General features: G+C 45.6%; 1 protein-coding gene across 7 annotated transcripts in view; it reads left to right on the top strand.

Moving 5' to 3' along the window:
* The window catches only part of KCNIP1 (potassium voltage-gated channel interacting protein 1), a 482,303-nt gene that overhangs the window by 195,239 nt on the left and 269,276 nt on the right, over positions 1-17,788 (top strand). The window lies entirely within an intron of this gene.

Below are 17,788 nucleotides of genomic sequence, written 5' to 3'. Positions count from 1 at the left end.
CTGTCAGGGGCACGTCCATACCATACAGAATGAGGATTATTTAGAAAACAAGAAGAAAGACTCTAACTTGGGTAAGTCTTCCTGCTGTTTGGAAATATTCCCTGCCAGAACCTCTGCATTTGACAGTCTTTCAGTATTTCTAGGGTAGGTCTCTATTTCCACTGGATCTCTTTCTCAGTTCATATATATACTTTTGAATTGCAAGTTGGTATGGATTTTCTAGCAATTTAAATAAAAAATTGTCTTAGGAAATATCAAGCATCAAGCAATCGCTCTAAAGAGAAACGGGGAAGGGCTGTGCAGGGGATTTGATTGTGACAAGTTTGTGACCAAGTGTAAAATTCTGTGTTCCTTGTAAAAGACAGGTAGGGTAGGGTAAAATTTTACATTAGGGTGTGTGTACGTGGTTTACAGTTCATCTTTATGTGTTATTATAATGCAGCCATAATTGTACAATTGTCTGGGATGTGTATGATATTCTTTAAAAAGCAAGCGTAACTGTATACTGTCTAAGCATTGAGTCACACTTGAAGCTGTGAGAGTCGTGTTTAGGCGCTGTGAAGTACACGAGAGCTGAACACGATGCGCTGGGCATGGTGGTTGCTGTGACCCCAAGGGGTGTCTTATCTACCTGCCAGAAACCTGGGAGCTGGATCTGATTTCCACTAAACGTAGGTAATTTTTGGCTGAACGTATTTGTTCTCTACTACTTTGTTGTCTTGTGATTGGCTCCACTCTCTAGTGGATGGAAGAAATTGCTTTTTGTTGGAGTTCACGAGCAGTAAAAATCCAGCATCTGGTCACACATTTGAACATTTACAGTGGGATTCAATCTTGCTGATGCCTGCTGGCAGTGGTTGTTCACCTATATTTATCAAAACTTGTGTTCCCAGAGTTATCTCCTCTTGGCTCTGATGCGTTATCCGCGTGGTGTTGCTGGTTAGTAGGACACCCAGTTGGAGAGAGCAAGTTGGAAGAAATTCCTTTGATTTTCTTGGCCATTTTCAAAGCTAGTACAGAATTTCACACCTTTTAGTCACTATTTACCTAGCAGGAAAGAGCATTACAGAACAACACTGCTGGTTTCAGCTGACTTGAGCCAGTTGCAGATGCTCCTTCTAGACGGATGCCCAGAGGATCCCCCGAATCTCCAAACAGGAGCAGTGGAGGCACGTTTGCCGCACGTGCCTGTGGGCTGCTTGGTGTGTTTTACAGTGACTGCAACCACTTCACCTTGTCAGCAATGAAACACTAGTATGTGCTGGGCTTGAATACAAGCTGAAATTGTTCTTTGTCTGTGAGCTAAATAGTTAGTAGAAGTCAATCACCACTACATGATGGATTCCTTAGTGTTGCCCACCTGTTCCCTCAGCACCTCCTTCAGCCCCCGACCATCCCGGTGGCCTCCGCTGGACCATGCTCTGGTGTATCCATGTCTGTCTTGTGCTGGGGAGCCCAAAACTGGCCACGGCACTCTGGATGTGCTCACGCAAGCGCCGAGCAGAGGGGAAGGATCGCTCGTCCGAGTGCTGGCTGCACGGTTGTTGATGCAGCCCGCTGCGGGGGTTGCCTTCTCTGCCAGAGGGCACCTTGCTAACGATGCCTAGGTGTAACTGCTCCATTTGGTATTGCTGTGTCTATCTTTTATTGAGTAAAGTGTTTATTATCTGGTTTATTATTAGATTATCATCTACTATTATCTTATTTATTATTTGTTATATTTATCTGTGTGTTTATTTGAATATTTCAGGATTTATGTAGGAGTTAAATACTGCTGCTGAAGCAAGGGCTTGAAGAAATAGTTATAACAGGGCTAGATCCACACCCCTGCAAATACACTGTCATCTTGGTAAATATGTGCTCTTCCAAGTAGTTTGAAGACAATTTGTATAGCCTTTTCTAGCTAAGCAGCTCACACATCTACCTGAAGCTACGTATCTTCGGTGTAATAAACTAAAAGCAAAAACTATGCATGTGCATTGCTTTAAGAATAGGTAAAATAAACAGGTCATGTCTAAAGTGAGGAGTTTCCAGAGACGGGTTAATATCAGTAAGCACGTGGTGGCTCCTGGCAGAGTGGGCTCAAGTGGCCCGTGCTGAACCCTTCCAGCTTCGGTGCAGGGGACAGCTCCGCTTGCGCTGCTCCCCCTCGCACCCTGCTCGTGGCTGGGTCCGGGGCGCTGGCAGGGCCGCTGGTGGCTGGTTCAGTTATTCCAGCTGCGAGGATATGTTGCAGCACTGTTCAAGAGTACAAGATTTAATTCCTTGTTTTAATGAAAATGGGGAGCCTGAATCAATAAAGGCCGGAGTAGCACTGAAATTGCCTTAAAGTTGAGAGCAGCGGTCCATCAAGTGCAAGACTTTTTCTCTGGGAGCTGACAGTGTTGTGGGTTTGTAGAGGAGGACGTAATTCGTTTGGCTTGAATGTGAAAACTTAATCCGATATAATTGGGCATTTTGTCTAGGCAGGTTATGAGCCACGCACCCTGTCCTGCGGGATACAGATTTCTATTTCTTAGACTTGCAAACCTATCAGTAAAGCTGCAGAAGCTTTCCCTGTTTGCTGGAGTGTCCCTGGGTAATCTATTGGATTTGTGCCCTTTGCTTCGGTAGTGGTTTGGGGCAGTTCCACAGATTATTTGTACATTTCATTAGAAATTATTTCTTCTGATCTCCTCAGTTGATGGCGTTTTAACTTCATTCACTGCAGGGATTCTTCTTGTCTGCCTTTTCCAGCATTCTGAGTTGGCCTAGTAAAAGATAACACCTCTTTCTACCACGTTTGCTTCACTTGTATCTCAGACAAGCAAAGCTGCGCAGCATTCCTGGGGTGCTGGTGGAGCCTGGCTGAGGTCCTGAGGGACAAGCTGACCACGAGCCAGCGATGTGTCTCTGCAGCAAAGGCGGCCAGCAGCCTCCTGGGCTGCGTTAGGCAGAGCATCTCCAGCAGGTCAAGGGAGGTGATGCTTCTCCTCTGCCTGGCACTGGTGAGACATCCACAATGCCATGTCTGGTGCTGGGCTCCCCAGTACAGGAGAGATGAGGTCTTACTGGACTGAGTCCACTGAGAGGCCACAAGGAATATTAAGTGATCGGAGCATCTGACATACGGGGAGAGGCTGAGAGAGCTGGGGCTGTCCAGCCTGCAGCAGAGAAGGCTCAGGGAGATCTTACCAGAGTGTATAAATACCTGATGGAGGGGAGTAGTGGTGATGGAGCCAGGCTCTTCTCAGTGGTGGCCAGTGACAGGACAAGGGGCAATGGGCACAAATTGAAACACAAGAAATTCCACTTAAACTTAAGAAAAAAAATGTACTGTTAGGGTGACTGGAACAGGCTGTGGAGTCTCCATCCTTGGAGATACTCAAAACCCAGCTGGACACAGTCCTGAGCAACCTGCTGTAGTTAACCCTGCCTTGAGGAGGGGATTGGCCAAGATAGTCTTCTGAGGTCCCTTCCAACCTCATCCACCCCCTGGCTCAGGGATTACTGTGACTTTAAAAACCCTAAAGGTGTACGGGCTTGGGGGTACTGGGAACAGGAAGAAATATGAAGAGCTCAGTACGAAGCAAACACTAACGAAGCTGAGAAGAGTGCCTGGTCCTCTCTTAGTAGGTTAGCAGTTAGCGCTTAGATACAAGATGAAGATGGACTTGAGAATTTCAAGTTACTTGTATATCCTCCAGCAAGCATAAGCAATAAAATGATAAATGAGTCAGGGGGAAAAAAAAAAAACAAACAACAAAACAAACCCACAACACTAAAAGGCAGAGGGCCAGCACAGCAAATAATGTACACATAAGTGCATCTCTGGTTTCTACTAGCTGCAGAAATAGAGATTTTTCATGTGTTTTTACAGTCTGCAGCCAATCATGACCAAATTTGTGGCTAGAATCAGCCATTTCCACATTCGTCATGGAAACGTTCAGATTAGCAGATTGCTAAAGCAGGGGGGAATTTCTTGTTTTGACTGCTTTCCATAGCTCCACGGTAGCGTGCCGTGGGGATGGTTACACTGCCATTTGTGGGCAAATTCAATCAGAGTAGAAAAGGAAAATCAAGGAATAAGGTATTAGCTATGTTTGCACTTTCTTTTCTCTACACCCTCCCCTCAGTGAAAGTGAAATATGGCTCAAATATTTCCCAATACCTGAATCTTGTTGGCCTTAGAGCTACATGCCCAGCTCCTGCCCTGACTGCGCCAGCAGAAAGCAGCACCGCTTTCAGCTGGGAATCTGAGTCTGTTGAATTGTGAGTATTTTGATCCAAGACCACCCAAACCTAAACTATCAAGAGGAGTCTGGCACACTTGTTTTAATTTTGCAAGAGCTAACAGGGGGAATTCACTTTGCTTAAAATGTCAGTTGTGAACATTTTTATAGTGACCAATTCCTAGACTTCGTTTAGAAGAAAAGTTTGCTTTAAAATGGCTTATTGTCCAAAAGCATCAGATTTTGTGTCTGACCAGTTGTGTTTTCAAGTGTTTTACTTACCAGGAAACCACTCAACATTGCTTGACTCGTCAGTCTTCATAAGAATATCTGACTGACCTGAGCTCCCAAGATTGCCAGTCATGGCTGTGCGCTGTCTGTTCCCTGCTCAAAAGGAGAAAAAGCGGTTCAGTGGTGTTTCAAGGAATTGGTCCTGTTCAGCCCTAGACCTACAGCTGCAGAATGGATGATAGATTTGGGCAGGGAAGCTGCCCTGGTATTTACTTTGCCCAGTGCGTACCGTTATAACATAACTTTTTGTAAGCTGTTCAGGGCAGCTTTATTCTCAATAGGCCTTTGAGATTCATCTGGGAGGAGCGACAGACTTGCCTTTATCCCTCAAAAATCTGTTCAGGTTTGGCAGAAAGAAAAGCTTTGAAAGTTGCCCTTTTCTTGCTTCTGCTCCTCAAACAAACTTGACAGCCTGCCACTGTTGTGAACGAATGTGTGTGTCCTGAAGACTCTGACCATACAGCCTCGTGTCCTGGCTATTTTGTCAATAAAGAGAAGATCTCGGTTCCCTGCACGTTTTCCTTCTAGAGCAAGGAGAGCATCCTTCCCCCTGGTCAGAGACCTGAGCCTGCAGGTGTGTGAGTGGATGGACGAAATGGCTGAATTGGTTTCTCATGGCTGTGCCCAAGAGCCAGTACATGGCACTGACATCTCATTTTCTCTCGCTAGTCTTTTCTCATTGTCATCTGATAGAGTCTGGCAGGTCAGGTACGTGGTCGGCTGCCTGCACTGAAAACTGAGGGTTTGACAGGCAGCTCTTTCTAGGGAATTGTCTTTGTAACGGGTATACGGAACAGCCCTCAGCAACAAAACTGTTTGATGTAAGCACTCAATCAGAGCAATTTGGAAAAAAATGTGATGACCAATAAGTGTTCGTCAGAATGTGTCTCTTTGCGTGAAACGCTTCCGTTTCTCCGAAGTGCCAAGGTGCATGGGAGGCTGCTCGGCGTCGCAGTAGCCAAGCATCCCAGCCACGCGGCTGGGATGCGCCTGCGGTGGCTGGCACAGAGGTGCGGGAGCTGTTTGCACCCTGCTTTCCCGTGTCCTCAGCAGCCCTGTGTTGGCGTGGGAGTGGGGTTTGCACAGAGGTGGGTAGGGCTTATGGACTTGTGACTGCTTCCTTTCCCCACTCCCCCATCTTTCAGCCAAAATTTCTTTAGCTCCTGTGCAGTTACTAGCTCTAAATTTCTTCCCTTGCCTCTCGCTTTGTTTCCTGCTGGCTTCCCCGTTGAATACATCCTGGCAGCGAGGCAGAGGGATCTCAAATAGCTGGTCTTAAGAATGGATAGCACTGATTAAATTAAAATAAGTTATGTGTGTCCCTGATTGCTTCCCACAGGCACGCAGCACCTGCCTGAAGTGCTGTAGTCAGACGCAGCTTGGAGCTTTGGAATAAACAAAAATGGATGGAGGAAAGTACATTACATAGCATGTTATATGTTATGTTGTATTAGCATACGTCTGTGCTTATTTGCTGCCCTTGGGTACAGGTACTATGTGCCGCTCAAAGAGCAGCACATCCACGCAGAGCCATGAAATCCCACCACAAAAGGGGTTATTGGAGACTTCAGCTTCGTATGCCAGTAGGCTGCAGTGCTTTGAAGTTTCTTTTTGTTCCACAATAATCCAAAAGGGTAAAACAGAAAATATTTTCCAACTTTTAACTTCCAGCCTTGGTAATCTCCCAACCTTTATCATCATCAGCTCTTCCAGTGTGAATTACTCGATATTTGATGTTTGGAATGGGCACTAGGAAGCACTTGGATTTTTGCAACTGTAAATATTTAACGCTATAGAAGTGAAAAGCTTGGAATACTTAGCAGAGATTTGGCCTATTCCCAGCTTTACAGTGGTTAATGTCACCAAATACGTAAACAGGAGTCAGTTAGGGTTGTACACATTTTTTGAGGAAAAACTTATCTATAAAAAAGCAGACCAAGATCAACCAAAGGAAGTTATAAACTCATGCCGATTTTGGTCAAATGCGAGGGGAAAAATAAAGATGTTTTATTTCTCCACTTATAAACCTAACATTCTTCTACATTCGCTTATTTTAATATTTATTTAAGCTTTATTAAAAACCCTGAAGATTTACAAATTTTTCAAAAAATATGATGTATTTTTTTGAGCTGAAATATCTTATTAATCAAAATTTACATTAATTGTGGTTATTCACCAACACTTTCAGAGCACCTTATTGGCTTGTAATTTTATTGTAGTTTTAGATGCGAATAGAGAAGTGTAACTGCTAAAGTACTCCCTCCATTGCGGTAGGGGACAGACCTGGGTACTTATGTCAAGTGCCACGTTTCTTATTCAAAATCATTACCCAGAGAACGTAATGGCACAGTGACGCAGAAAGTTCAGGTACCCGCTCAGGGTCTCTGAGTTATGTTGCTGCTCACACTGTGGCTATTTGCAAGGTAAGAAACCTCTGTGTTTCTCTCTGCGAGTGTTTCCCAGCGGGCGCAGGGTGCTCTAGGCACCCCATATCCTTCCCTGCAGGAAGGTACCAAAATGCATGGCAGGGGTCTTATCCAGCTGGGAAATGCAGGTTAGAGCTCTGTGGCACCACAGCAGCATTTCTGACCAAAATATATTCCAGGTTCTAAGCAAGGTATTTAATTTTTCCCCTTTTATTCATTTTGTGATGCCCCAGGGAAGGGGAATAACTGTTATTGTAAGATGGGTTATACTTGCCAAATCAAAAATTATGAAAAGTGTAAACTGTATCCGCGTTTTCAAAATAGACGAGTCATAAATGAAGGAAACCATGCCCAGATATCTTCAGTCTGTGTGGCTGTCACTGTGGGGTGATGTCTTTGGTCCGGACTGAAAACAGTACGGATAGTGGTCAGTTAATTTCTAACTGCATTTCATAAAAATGGGGATGTAACTCGTGCCGGCGCTGCCGGCATAGGGAGGGTATGGTGGGGCTAGCCTGAAGAGTTGAAACCAACCACAGCAGAAATGAGGCGAAGTTCACAGGGAGCCAGCGTGGCTGGCGGAGGGGCAGGGAAGGACGGTGTGCCAGCGGACAGCGGCTGGCAGCAGGAGCTGCCCCGGAGGCTGCGCTTGTACCCGCGGGGCGGGCTGAGGGAGGCAGCCCAGGCCGGAGGGGAGCTGCCCCAACCCGCCTGTGGTGCGGGCAAGTTTTAAGGAAGACATGAACTGGATAACAGAGCCGTCCTTTCCTGGCAGAGCTCTGCTACATCTGTTTGGCTTTCCTCAATCCAAACATTACTTTCTTGACATATTCAACAACTGTAGCTCTTCACACACACCAGTGTTTGCTTTTCTCTTGCTCCAGGAAAACCCTACTCCCTCCAAGCTCATTCTGTGGGTGGCTAGTTGGGAAGTGCCCACAATTTCCATTGATGGCCGCAGCTACGGTCTCTCAAAGCCAGCAGGACATTTTATATTGAGGCTGAGAACAGCTAATGGAGAACGTGATTGCGAGGATACGTGTTGTGCTGCTGGAGGCAGGTTTCTAGGAAACCCGAGAGATGCCTGCATCCTTCTGCTGAAGGGTCCTTAGCAGACAGGGAGAGTGTCACCTTGAAAGGGGGGAGCCGAATTATGGCGTGTCAGAGATCAGTACTGAACGTCAGGGGCTTTCAGTGCTCTGACAAAATAAATGTTTCTGCCTGTCAAATTTATATGCAGGAAAATATGGATGAAACAAGTCATGTGCACAAGATTAAGCCAGTTAGAGTACGGTTTCAGAAGCGAAGCTCGAGTGTTTGGGTAACAATTCTAACTTTGCCTGCCTGCAGCTTGGGGCTGAGATCCCAGGTACGTTTTGCCAGCCTGCTGTTGCTTTCTTCTAGTGAGCAGTGCTACACATCAGCCCCATAAGTTTTTCTGATTATCAGCTGAAACCTCAGGCAAGGCCCCTGATCTAGCAAATCAAACTGCATGAGCTGAGGCTTGCTCTCTAGGGTACGCTGTTAGCTCCCTGACTGCAAAATGTGGGGTGCCAGCACAGCATCTGTGGGGAAGGGCAATTTCCCTTACGGAAACTGTTGCGTCCTGTGCAGGTGAACCCCGTAATGAAGCGGGGAGCATCAGCACCTCTTTGCACTCTTAATCCTCACAGTTCAAGGGACTTGCGCATTGCCATCTGAACTGGGAGCAGCACTTGAAAAAAATGGGAAGCAGGAAACTTTTGTGTCAGTGCAGAGAGGATTGTTGTTTGCTGAGCTTAATAAGCCAGCATAATAGAATTGGCACACTACTTTACACGCTTTGCTGGGAGGGTCAGACGTGACCCCAAACTGTGATACCAGCACCCCAAGAACTGAAAGCATGTCCTTGTCTGGATCTGAATGCCTGTAACATGGTGTTTGTTTTTATCTAAAATTTTAACACGTGAGCTGACAGAAGGTTTCACTTTGCAGTCCTGTGCATACAGAATTAGCCAGGCTGCAAGCAACTACACAAAGAGCTGCATTAGGGCATGAGGAAAATCCTGCCTGAGTGGACATTTGTATGTGCCAAAGGATGGGCAAAGGCAAGCGTGTGCAGTTCTGCAAAGGGAATCTGGTCCCACAAGGTCCACTCCTGTTTGTGTAGGCAGCAACCGGACCTGCATGCAGAGCAGGTTTGGTGCTGGGACAGAAAGCCAACCAGAGACTGATCTTTCAGGAAAGTGCCTTTCATTTTCAGGGCTTTAAGGCATCAAAAGGGGCTATTTCCAATAGCAATTTGGCATCATCTACTTGACAGGAGTGAGGACATCGCAGCCGAGCTACTGCCCTATCATTTCTAATCATCTCTGCGATGGAGCACTGGGCTGCACGTGGCTCACTGCAGCCTTCCCAGGAAAGTACGCTGTCAAACAAAGGGAATTCTCTGATCAGGCATTTTCTGGGCATTGCCATCAGCTAGAGCACTTTACAGGGCTACATTTGCATTTTTTTTAGCTGATACTGCCTTTTCTCTTCCCTCTGTCCTGACTATTGATGGAGGTAAAGTACTTGCAGTTCAAAAGTTCATGCGCTGCAGGAAATCAGAGCGCTGCGTGCTTTCCTCGGTTGCTGGCTGTTGCTGCTGTTCAGCAATGCACAAGAGAGAACACAGCAATGTGCCGTTCTGAATGTCATCCGCAGCCCAACTCATACATAGGTGAACGGTGTGTAAGTTAAAATGTGGTGCTGTATCTGTTGGAGCAAATGTACTCTCGTATTCTGCATACTATGGGTTTGTAAAACCTACAAAGGAAATTAGCTGTTAGACTAAAAATTTCGTCCAAACCTGAAACTTTCCTTTACCCCACGGAGTTTGTGAGATGTTTTGGAAACTGGAAATGCTCTGACTTGGAATGAATTTTGTCTCGTCTCTTTGCATTGTTTGTTTTCAGCAAAACTGTGTCCCTTTAGAGTTGCTGCCTGGAAATTATTGATAGTGGGGAATTAGCTGGTAAATGTTATTCTTAACCTCCATCAGGATCAAAATGGGACAGGCAGTTGTTAGAAGCTGCTGGGGTGTGAAGTTAGCAACTCAGCCCCGTGATCCCCATGCTGCCTCTGACATCTCAGGCTCTGATCACTCAGAAAACACAAAGCCTCCCCCTCCTGCCTCGGCCGCTTCCCCTTCACCCCGCTGCGCTGCTGCTTTCGCCTCGCTTTCTGCTCGAGCTCCAGCAGTGCGGGAGCCGAGGCCAAGCTAATGGCCCTGGCAGAGCTGCGAAGCGCAGGTGCAGCTTTGCTTCTCTGCTTTAGCATTGCATCTGGCATTTCTGAGGGCCGTGCTCCTGCTTGGACACCGGTGCCTTAAAATGCTCTGCGTGGTTTATAGTCAGGCCCTGTGTTTTCAGTTAATATGCCTGAATTAGATGTGTAAAAATCGCTAAACAACTCTAAGCAAATACGAGAGGCATTTGCATATCCGGTAATATTTTTCACCTGCAAGAATGTTTCAAACTCTACTGAATTCCTGCAAGAACGAGCAGCAAGGAGTGAGCCTTTGAATCACCTCCCTGGGTTTCTGTGAAGAGGTGCTTCTCTGCAGAAGCCTGCACAAATTGTACTCATTTGCTTAATGGGTGCGTTTCTGTCCTGTTAGGCATGAACATAAAGCAATTTGTTTAAAGAGCTTCACTACCCTATAAATGAAACTTCTGAGGCAGGATGAGGTGGGGATGATGCTGCAGGACATCTGATTCCGTCTGTGCTTTCCCTGTGACCTGGCGCTGGGTCCGTGTCTCTCAGCACCCGCTGCTCTGCCTTTGCTGGTGTGAGGTTCGGCGCCCCTGGTCACCCTCCGCGGCTTGCTGTCCTTTTTTGTGGACAACTCTTAGAGCTGTAGAGTTTTGCCGAAGTTAATTGCTTGTCAATTGCCTGCTTGCTGTGATTTAGTTTTATTGTGTTTCGTTAAGCGTTATGAGAGAGCTACCAAGCATGTGAGATTTAGGAGAGTCGGAGGTCAAAGCTAAGGCATCGTTATTCATGTTGTGAGTGCCGTTTCCAGTGTCAGACAGCACAGAGACCGCCCTGCCGAGTACCGCGCGAGGTGGACGTTGTGCGCGTGGATTTGCTGTGGACGGGGCATTTGGCTCAGGAGCTCGCTGCGGCTGTTGCCAGTGGCGAAGTGCAAGGATGACATTAAGCAGCTAGTCTGATGCAGCATTCACCTGCAGAAGCTTTTCTCTGTGGAGCAATGCTCCCGGTCTTAGTCAGCTGGTAGTCACTGACGTTACGTGACAGCAATAGGATGGCTGGAATAAGAAAGGCCGCTTTTGAAAAGCATGTCCCAGAGATGTTGCTATTGTCTTCTGTAGTGTCACCACCTGCTTTGCTTTCTGCCAGCAACTAGTAGATTTGATGTCGCTGGTAGTTTTGGGGCTGCGCTTCAAGAGGCTGACAGTGCTGTGGACAGGCTACATGATGCTGAGAGAGCTACAGGCATAGGTTTCTTCCCAAAGTGGGCAGGGAAGTGGTTGTCCCCCATCCTGTCACGGGAGTTGTGATCCTTTCCAACAGTTCAGGAGAGTTCAGTTCCTCCACACTCTTTCTAAAAAAAGAGTTTAGGAACTCTTTTACTGGATACATGGACAGAAGAGAATGAACCAGTTTCATCCTCTATAGTTGAAGGAACTCAGGACAGTGTGGCGGTTCTTGTAATACTGCCAGATTAAGCAACATTGCAGTGGAACAGCTTGGCCGTCTCCCATCGCTGCCTGTCAGGTGCGGTAAGGGCCCGCGCTGTTCTGTACCAGGGCTGGAGGGACAAGCGAGATGTCCTGGGGGTGGGTAGGAGGTGCTCCCAGCGTGCTGAATAGCTGGAGGAGGTGCCTCGCGCACAGGGGAAGGGATTTCCTGCAGTGATGTTTTGAGACCAGGAATAGGTGTGGACAGCGGATGTAGGGCACCAACGAGAACGTTTGTGGCCACTAAGAAATGGGAATATTTGAGTGTGTCCTGGTGTGGGAATGGACAGAGAAACTGGGAACCTGCAGAGGTAGGCTGGGCCATGTGTGCATGGAAATCAGCACCGCCTTCCTGAGATCTCTCTGTGTCATTTACCATAAAAAATTGTTCAGACTGAACAGAACACAGCAGCAACTGCTCGAATCCTTATGTTTTAAATTCTCTGTGCATTTGTGAAATGTCTCCTTAATCTGATTCAGGGCAATGTACCCTTAGTCAAGTGGAAGTTACCTCAAGCTAAGTGACAGGATGAACTAATGTACATTTTCTATTTCCCTCCTGTTTCCCTGATTTTCTGAGTCTGATCTTTCAGTAAACAGCGTTTTGGATTTTAACCTGTTTGCTGCTGTGAAAGGTGGTGTGAAGGAACCTGCAGCGGGGAGAGAGCAGCTTAGACAGAGATGGAGGCGTTAGTGTCTGTGCTGGAGAAGACAGCAGAGTATGACTGAAATAAATTCTAACAAAGTTAATATTAAGGTGGTTTCTAGGTCTGGTTCCCAGAGAACAACGCATTTGTTAACCAAATATTTCTTGTACTAGTCAGAGAGCCTCAAATTTATTTGCATTTCATGGTCCGCATAAATGTGGATACACTGCCAAAATTGGCTCTTTCCCTCTTCTGTTTTCATTGTAGGCATTCCAGAAAATGGAGCAAAACGTTTTTCCCTGCTGTTTGGTTCTTTGTTTCATGAATATGTATTTCTGGGACATGCACTCCTGGAGCATGCAGCCGAGTGCACGTGCCTGGAGTCTTGGCAGGCTTGTGTAGCTTTGAAGCAGAGAACCTAAAGCATAAGTAAGGTATTTGCAGAATTAAAGAGAATTTAGTGGAACGACAGTAGAGATTTTAAATTCCTGTAAATAAGTTCAGTCTCAAAACCAGAGATGAGTTTTCACCTGCCTTCTGCTTCCATCTTAGAGCTCTTTATTGGACTGCAATAGGAAAGGAGATATTTACAGAATGAAACTGCTCACAAATGTGAAGAAAATCACTTCTGTTACTGTTTTCTGTTGATGTTCACTGTAATGCAGTTTGCTGCTGACACCCCATCACAGAAGGGATTTATCGGCGAACACTTTTGGGTGGTAAACCTGCTGACACATGGCAGTGCAGGGGAACACTGTAAGTGAGTTGGATAGCTTTATTTTTGCAGCACTCTAATTAGTCACCCTTAACACCTCCATAAAATAGAAATCTGGATTTGTAAAATCCAGCCCCCAAAATCTCCTTGCTTCCCAGCTGGAGCATATGCAGGATTCTCAATTTGAACATCTCGAGCTGGCACGTGTCTTGTTTTCCCCGAGCCTCAGCTTCTAAACTTCAGCGAGTATAGGAAAAATGTTAGCCTGCCTTTTACAGCATCCTCTGAGTCTAGGAGAAAAGTTTGAAGGCATGAACTAATTGCCCAAGAACTCATCAAGTCTTGTGGAGCTTGATTCAGCCTAGAAATTCTGGGGCTGGCTCTGCCTCAGATGCAGCTCTCTTCAGTGAGTCCCTTCCCGTTTGCTCTGGAGTTGCACGCTTTGGTATTGCAGGTGGGCAGAGGGAGGATGAGTACACAGGTTAATTTACAGGCTTGTGCTCCCCTTGGTGGCAATAACCTACTTTAAAGGAGGGGAAGCAACTCGCTGGGTAGAAATGTATTCTGTTTGAGAGCTTCCCCTCCAGCAGCCTCCACAAGTTCCTTTAAAGCTAAATAGGACATCTCCTTCTGTGCAAGGGTGGCAGGCAGAAGTAGGACAGGGTTTTGTCCTTTTGAACTATTAATACAGATCACAAAATTGTACCAAAAGATAAGGAAACTTTTAAAAATACGATGAAACTATGGAGATCATTTATTTTTTATTACAGTTAATATTGTATTTGGTGTAAAACACAAAGTGTGTTTTGATATCTTCCTTCCCTGGTGGAAAAGAGGGCGAAAAGGAGAATCGAAATTCATTCTCGATTAAAACCTCTTGAACCCTAGATGTCTTTTTTTCCCCTGAAAGGTACTGTTCAAAAAAGACATTTTTTATTTCTAAAGCCCAAAGAAAAAAGAAAGTCTGGCCAGCCTAACTGAGCACACACTGCTACTGTCTTCTCAAGGAGTTTTAGCAAGTGTGTGGGATGATAAATCACCCAACATCAGCCTTGGTGCCTGTGCAGGGTTGAAGAGGAATACAGCTTCGCTCTCATGTATCCATTTTCTCCTGCACGGGGAAGAAATCATCATATCAGCTATTTTAAAAGAGCTTCTCCATGTACAATGTCTATATGATTTACAGAATGATTTAAATATCTGTAGATACCAGCTTTCCAAGGAATTTTGTCTATCGTGACTCAGGCCTTATACTGTAAATTTCTCTGTAATTGTCAGCTTTCACTGAAGGATCCACAAAACTTAAAATATTTTCGGTAATTAATTGTAAATATTAGCTCTATTGTCAGCAGCAACAGTTTGGATTGTTTTATTGTAGGAAGGTGGGAGGGAGACACTGTTTTGGCAAGTGACAAGCAAATAGTATAGCATTAAAAGCCAAGTGTTGGATTGGAGTCATTAAATCCAGTAGCAGTAGATATTCAGAGTCAAGTTCAGCAGTGAGTCTCTAGCTGGTGAAGGCAGCTGTGCTGCATGCATGAAACCCAGATCAGTGTTCCTCTGAGAAAGCTTCGAACTGGACCTCGCAGATTCACCAAGACCCCTGGAAACCGGAGGGGTTTGGTGCTGCTGCTTCTTTTCCAAAGCATCTGGCAAGTGTTTCTAGAGGGCAGGTTTTTCAGTTGATTTCCTGCATTAGCCTGTAGAGGTTTAGCCATTGCCGGGGCAAATTGCACTAAAGAAAAAAGCCATTAAACAGCTAAACAAAGTCTGTTTTGAACTTGTCCGGTATCTAACCATCTTCTGCAAGAGGACACTTGTACACACCAGCATCTCTTCTCACAGCTCCCAACCCTCCACAGGATCTGGGCCACTTCATTACTGGTTGTGCTCTTCCATCCTGTTGTCACAGGCCTTGGCAAAACTGGGCTGCAGTTTGCTATGTAGGTAAACACGCTGAAAGCTATTGGCTTTCCCCACTGACTTTTAGGCACGTGCCGGGATATCGCACCTTACAGCCGTTTTGTTGTTTTCATGTACAGTTTGTGCCAAATGCAATCATCGCCTATGCTTAATAAATAATTTTGGTATAAATTGTAGACTGCCTCCCTAAACAGATTATAACTCAGTACTCCTAAATATAAGTACCTCGCAGCTCTGTGATCAGCATGCTATAGAGAAAGCCTCCCGAATTATAGGATGTATGGGCACACGTTTTCCCCTGTTGCTTGCCAAACTGTGATGCATCTGTAGTTTCATCTTAAGCAAAGCAACAGCATTACCTGAGGCTGTAAATACCATCCCTCTCTTAACGGCCTTAGGATACTGGCATGAGGTGAGCTCCCCGGTACCACTGCGAGGGTGGCAAGAGCATTGTGTATACAGCTCAGAAAGCCGTTTATGTGCTGCTTAGAAACCGCACCATTTTGTACGGAGAAAGATTATTCAATTAAGGTCATAAATTTATAAAGTCAAAAGCAGGGGAGGTTTTGTTTGTCTAAAAAAACCCGATTGCCTTCATCCAAAGATCTTGTCTGTCTGTAATATAGCCTTTATGGTGACAAATGTTTTGAATCTTTGTCCTAGTTTGTAGCTTTTTTTTATTTTAATCAAGCATGGCAGGAAGAGGAGTGATTGATATTGAGAAAAATTTGCAGCTACCCAGCCTCAGAAGTACACGTCCTATCTCTGAGTATTCCACTTCCTCTTTTCATCCTTTCAAATAAGCTGATTAGATTTTGCCTGAACTCAAGCCATTAAGCCTTCGAAAGATGAAGGTTCACTTTATTAAACTCTTAAAAAGAAGTCCGAGGTCTAGCCCCAACTCTTACTTTGTATGATGAGCTGTCCTCACTGTTTCACTACTTCCTGAGCTTCAGGGACAAGCTAAGAAAAGAATATAAGGGAATGAGGGTTTTTGCCCTTGGCAGAATGCATTTTTTCACTCCCTCCCTGCCATGCTCGGAGCTAACCTGCCTCGGGAAGCCACTGTTGGGAGCCAGGACTGAAATGACTGAGAAGAAGGTGAAAAAGTTCCACCCTGAGTTCCAGCCCTGTGTATCCTTGGGGTAGATTGGCATTGCCTTAAGGAGCATGGTAAGAAGTTAGGACCAGAATGAAGAAGGGGTCATGAAAATTCATTGAGAAGGAACTGCATCTCTGTGAACATGAGTGTACAAGCTAATGTCAGGAGTCCCCCATGTTTGTTTTTTTAGGTACAACATCAGTCTGTTGCTAGGACAGTCAGGATTGCCTCACCGGGGTTTATACATGTTTGTAAGTTTAAATACAGTCTAACAAACAAGTATTATATAAAGCCAGCTTAATACTTCTGTATGAATACATGCAAAATTGCTCCAAGGAAGATGCAAGACCTTTTTTCATACTAACAGAATGGTATGACTTTCTATTATTAACATTATTTCTGTATTTTCCCCAGTCTTAGTCAAGGGAAGAGTTATGTTGAATCAATTTGTAAAAGGAAAATGCTGAAAGAAAAAGGAGGAGAGGAAAGCAGATAATGTTATTAAGATGGCAAAGGGAATCTGAAGGTCTCTCTAGCTCAGCCAAGAAAAGGCAGGGAAACAATTTGCTTCTGTTGAGCAAGGCTGTAAAAGCATGCAGGCAGGTAGGATACATCCCAGAGCAGTCAGTGAGAGCTTTTGTATAAACCATGTGCTGTAGAGCTGCCCTGAGATCTTGATTTCAGCTGGAGCTTTCCTATGAGGAAAGGCTGAAAGAGCTGGGGTTGTTCAGCCTGGAGAAGAGAAGGCTGCGGGGAGACCTTATTGCGGCCTTTCAATACTTAAAGGGGGCCTACAAGAAAGATGGGGATAGTCTTTTCAGCAAGGCCTGCTGTGGCAGGACAAGGGGTAATGGTTTTAAACTAAAGGAGGGTAGATTTAGACTAGATATAAGGAAAAAATTTTTCATGATGAGGGTGGTGAAACACTGGAACGGGTTGCCCAGAGGGAGGTGGTAGATGCCCCCTCCTTGGAAACATTCAAGGCCAGGCTGGATGGGCCTCTGAGCAACCTGATCTGGTTGTAGATGTCCCTGCCCATGGCAGGGGGGTTGGACCAGATGACCTTCAAAGGTCCCTCCATCCTAAAGCATTCTATGATTCTATGGAGAAGAAGTGACCCCTCTACTAGGTATTTTGCTTATTCTTACTATTCACGCGGTGTTATTCTTGGCGCTTTGTCTCATGCACCAGAAGTGAGGACTCTCTGGAAAGGCAGTGACCGATGGAGCCTGGGCTATTGTATTACCCCTGTATAAAGAGACAGTTTGGGTCTCAGAAACCTTGAGGTCTATTATTGTCACGAGCCACGTGAGATGGGACAGGTGGGGACAGTGACTGATGGGAGCAGGAGCTCTGCGGTGTCAGCAGCTGCCTGGGCACAGGAACGACCTGCTGGATGCTAATCTGTTTTCCATGGCTTGATGATTAAGTATGGCTGTAATATATAGGGAACAATTAACTCATGTTATACAGCCCATTCTTAGGCTAGTGCAAAAAAATGATTCCCTGTAATCCACATCCCTCAGCTTTGGATCACTGTTAGGCTGTGGAGCATGGCTCCTCTCTCTTATTTTCAGCAGTTCAATTGCATCAAGAAGCTGCTGAGTTATATCTATTGCTATAATTAGCACCTGAGGAAGTGAGGAGATGGTCTCTGAAAGCAGGAACAGGATAAAAAGCTGTCCATGGGATGGGCTCTGTGCTTGGGGTGTTACTGAAGGCTTTGTGCAGGCTGGCTGAAATAGCTCA

This window comes from Nipponia nippon, unplaced genomic scaffold (genome assembly GCF_047370975.1).
Source record: "Nipponia nippon isolate SJK-2023a ecotype South Korea unplaced genomic scaffold, ASM4737097v1 scaffold_21, whole genome shotgun sequence".
Lineage (NCBI taxonomy): Eukaryota > Metazoa > Chordata > Aves > Pelecaniformes > Threskiornithidae > Nipponia > Nipponia nippon.
Note: the sequence above shows the minus strand (reverse complement) of the source record. Positions and strands in the feature narration are given on the sequence as shown.